This window comes from Acinonyx jubatus, chromosome B2 (genome assembly GCF_027475565.1).
Source record: "Acinonyx jubatus isolate Ajub_Pintada_27869175 chromosome B2, VMU_Ajub_asm_v1.0, whole genome shotgun sequence".
In the NCBI taxonomy this organism is placed as follows: domain Eukaryota; kingdom Metazoa; phylum Chordata; class Mammalia; order Carnivora; family Felidae; genus Acinonyx; species Acinonyx jubatus.
The window spans coordinates 136,749,103-136,753,790 of NC_069385.1; the positions used below are offsets into that span (position 1 = coordinate 136,749,103).

Consider the following 4,688-nt stretch of genomic DNA (forward strand, 5'->3'; position numbering starts at 1 on the left):
AAAAATAAATACAAATTAGAAAAAAGATTGATGACATATACCTGATTTTCTGTTTACGGCCCTGAGTTTCTGTTGTCATGGCTGGATGCATAGCAGGAGATGCCTATGAGACCAGCCCCCCAGACTCACAGGGGCCTCCCCGGGCAGAGACACATCACATATGTCCCCATATTTCTATGTGTACCCATCTAGTTCCAGAAGGGAAATGATGCAGAATCCCATGCCTGAACTCTCTGGACTCCACTGATGCAAACCTTTTCCCTGCTGCTTTTGCTCGGTATCATCGCTATGATAAACCAGAGCCATGAGTATAGGATGCTTTTCATGAATGAATACATGAATGCAACAAACAATGAAATGAAATGGCCATCAGACACTTGCGTTGTCTCTTTTCCAGTGACGAAGGAGTAAATCTGTATTAAGGTGCCTTTACTATAAACTGTAAAACCCCTCTAACAAAGATGGCCTCCTCTCAGGGACACATTTAACATATATGATCAGAGAGAACTTAAGGAATGCCTGAGTGTTTCCAATCTTGGATACCTCTTTTCTTACTTAGCTCCAAAGAAACACTTCTTGGAGACCAGAATCTTCCCATCAGATTGCTGGCCAAACAGGCATACTTCCCTAGTGCCTGTTCTACTCACCTGCGGTGGTGTGACGGGGACAGTTTCCTGCCCAGGAAGAAAAACATGCTGCAGTCTCATGCCACATCCCCCATCACAGAGCAAGTCAGACATCTACAGCACGTGAGTTACCTGACTGCACGTGCAGGTGGTGGAGAATGGCTTAAAATGGACGGAAATGATTTCCACTGGGTCCGCTGACGGAGGCTAGAGTCACTGGGAACGGGAAAAGGCAAGGTAGCCGTGCTTCTGAATCTGTGCAACTATGTCCCAGACCCTGTTCACACGTTTCACAGGGACGATGTGGCAGCAGGGGAGATGGAATAGGTGAGTTTTTGATGGGTATGACCTTCAGGCGTAAAGAAGGTGAGAGCGGCGAAGGAGAGCAGATGTTATAAAGCGTATAGCCCTTTGCAAGATCCTCACTGATGCTCATACTCAATGATCTTGAGTTAAAGTTTTTAAAGACCTTTCTCCAGATTCCTCTGTCCTCTGTGTTTCAAGAAGCTGCGGCAGACATTTCTTCCCGAGGTTGACATTTTCATCAGAAGAGAAAGCCTGGGGAGTTTGATGATAGCTGATCACATGATTCCTGGATAACCAGCATGGGCTTTCCCCTCTTGGTTCTCCTCTAATTAAGTGATCACAGCCACCCTCTTGATATGTCTGCAAGGGGCCGGAGATAGTTGGCAACTAATCTGTCGGTCGTGCAGAGGACACAAATGGGCTGGGTCAAAGTAGTGGCCGGGAGTCTTCTCTTCACTTCACATTATTCATCCGGGGTTTGGTCCGCAGGCTTGAAAAGAAGGGTACAAAACATTGTAAATATATACTAACTATCTAGGAGACTTACCATGTTCTATTCTAGGCAAAAGATCTGAAATTCGAGTTGTTCAGTAGTAATGAAAATGAATCTTCACACAGGCCCAGAAATACTACGGAAAGCTATGAATAATAAATTTGGGTGAGTCAATATTATTTTGATTGTGCTAGAATAACTCATTACATAAAGGAATTCTGTGATGAATATTTCTGAGGAATGAGAAAACATCCTGTTGAGTTTCTCCGCATTTTATTTTTAAAAATTTTTTTAAGTTTATTTATTTATTTTGGGAGACAGAGACAGCAGGGGAGGAGCAGAGAAAGAGGGGGAGAGAGAGAAAATGCCAAGCAGGCTCCACGCTGCCAGTGGAAAGCCGGATGTGGGGCTCGAACTCATGAACCGTGAGATCATGACCTGAGCCGAAATCAAGGGTTTGGCTCCCTGCATTTCAAACTGTTTTGCAATTTTTGAGAGGGTTGTGTGTACCACTAAGCACACTATTAGACAAAAGATGTTGAATGTTCGGTTGTCGTTGTTGTCCCTTTGTCTATCTCCTCTGGGATATTGAAGGCATGATGACAGACCTGAGTGACTGCAAATCAGAGAATTATTTTTTGTACTTATCTATAATGGCATGGAACACAGTTATGCCACAGAAGTTCCCTATGCAGGTAACAAACAAATCAATCGAAAATCATCCGAGCATTCCCGTCCAGAGCTGTCAAGTGTAGAAAGCAGTTAGGTGACCCTGCCAGGTGGTCAAGCATCAGTGACTCCTCTCCTCTTCCTGTGTCCTGTTCAACCTAAGGCATGTTTATTTCAGACCTCCGGGGAAGGGTACCAAAACGGGATCTTCACCGGACACCGTGCTGGGAAGTACAAAGACACCTTTGGCCTTAAAGCACACATGCTGTAATTAGATCGACTCTTTGCAGAAATCCAGGTGGAGGGCACACAGATGCAAACCTAAACCGTGCACAGCTTGAGCTTTCCAAAGTAAAACAGAGAATAGAGAACAAGCCAGCAAAGTGCTGTGTGTGACCCTCCTGGAGTCCGTGGAGCGTCACTATGGCCAGATGTTACTGCTTTGTCCTTGTTATAGACAAGGAAACAGAGGGCGTCCAAGGTTAAACCACTTGTCCACAGGCAGAGCTGGGAAGTGACAGTGTTGGGAGTTGAAGCCAGAGGATCCGCTTCCAGAGTCAGTGTTCTACACAGGATGACCTTGCTGGAGCGGCCACATCGATTTCAGCTCAGCACTAAGCTCTGATTTCCTTTCGGATCCCCTTGTAGGTGTGGATCCTTTGTATGTAAGGATTTTTCAACGCCTAGGCTTGCTGATTATATAAGCATGTAAAATATCTCTCATCTGTGCATATGTGCCCTTGCATCCTTCTCAAATGCCTTGCAAAAGAAAGGTGATGGGTGTCTCTTGTTTCACTACCTATTCACTACCCCTGATTTCAGACAATATTTTTAGTCCCGAGACAGTCTTCATTTCATTGGTCTTGAGGCAATGAGTTGGAGAGAGGAGAGTCCCCGCTGATCCCTGTCATAACTGATAAGTTCCACTGGGACTGAAAGCCCTGGCTGGCTTCTCAGACTTCTAAATTAGGTTCGTAAAAGGGCACTGGGTTCCAACAGCAAACAGCGCATCTTCCTTCTAATTCCATTTTTAGACCAAACAATTGTACCAGAGCCCTGCAATGCCCAAACCTAAATCTTATTCTTAACTTTGATCGCCTCAGTGAGTATTATGGTTCCAGCGGCAAAGAACCAGGTTTGCCACTGGAGCCAAAACTTAGGTGAAAATAACCTGCAAGTAGTCTCTGAATGCCTATTATGTGTTTATCGCTAGCGATGGAAATACAGATGGGATATTGACCCTCTCAACGCAGGGGAGAAATCAGATAGTGACTATTACAACACCAACCACGTGTGCAGAGGAAATTCTCAAGGATTTTTCTCAGTCCTTTCTTCTCTATGTTTTCCCCCTCCCGTGACCTCCTACCACTCATCCCCCTATATCACCTTATGCACCCTGAACCTTTATGCTTGCTACTGGCTTTCCTGGGCCACCTGGCATGATTTCCTTTGAAGACCTCAATTTTTCCATAGCAGCCAAGTTCCTGACCTGTCCCAATCCTACTCAACAAAACGCAGTTTTCCTGTGTTCTACTTCCTCAAGCAGTCAGCAAGCTGGTCCAAAGATGTTGATTTCTAACAAAGGTTGAACAATCATTTATGCATTAACAGTCATTTATTAAATCTTGAGCAAATGCTGGCAAAGACAATCATCTCCGAAAGACATGAACATATGGGTAAGGAGCAGCTGGAGTTTGAAAAGTGTCTACTGGGCTTTTTCACATGAGATTCCCAATCCTATCACAATGTCCAATTTGAAATACTCACCATTTATTCTGGACCTTCCGGAGACTTCTCTGATCTGTATGCACTTTCATTGGAGAATTTTATTTTCCTCTCCAAAGATGGATTTTGTTAGTCAAGGCATCAGCGGCAAGTTTAAATTTGCATTGTAAATTTAGAATGATTTATTTTCAACGAAAGGTGCATTGCTGCTTCAGTCAGTCTAGCAGGGACAATAGGACAAAAGATTTATGAGAGAATATTAGACATGTGAGCTTCCCAACAAAGGAAGAGATTGGCACATTCGATTTTATCATATAAAATCTCTGTCTGACAAAAGATTCCATAAACAAAATTAAGTGACAAACAATAGATCTAGAAACAGTACTTGAAACGTACATAATCAGAGGGCTAGCAGTCAGACTTTAAGAGAAGCTCCCCGCATTCAATAAACGAAGAACGAACAACCTAATTTATATGTGGCAAAAAATAGCACTCAGAGAAAAACACAAGTGATTCATAAGCACATGAGAAGAAGCCTGACTTAACTAAGCAAAGCCACGTGAGCTTTGTGAGTATCGGATCGGCAAGGTTAATGAGATTAACACCGAGTGTTATCGTTGGTGAACAGCACATCAGTTGTCACTATAAAGTGGGAGAGTCAACTGGCCCCACTTCTCTGTAGAGCAATTTGGCAACCTTTATCAGAAATGTAAGTCAAAAATGTAAGTCAGAAAATCCTCCAAGGATCTATCTGGCATAAATACTTGCCAAAGTGGACTAACGGTAGCCTCATCATAGTGAAGTCTTGGGCGCCTGGATGGCTCAGTTGGTTAAGCATCTGACTGTTGATTTCGACTCAGGTCATAATT

The 4,688-nt window shown here is 43.7% G+C and overlaps 1 long non-coding RNA gene across 1 annotated transcript; it reads right to left on the reverse strand.

Annotated features, from left to right (window-relative positions):
* Nucleotides 1-412: 412 nt before the first annotated feature.
* LOC128315438 (uncharacterized) lies at nucleotides 413-4,225 on the reverse strand. Its single transcript, XR_008298185.1, has 2 exons — nucleotides 3,862-4,225; nucleotides 413-1,422 (listed from the first exon to the last, which is right to left on the reverse strand). It is a non-coding gene; the product is annotated as an uncharacterized LOC128315438 (long non-coding RNA).
* Nucleotides 4,226-4,688: the final 463 nt, after the last annotated feature.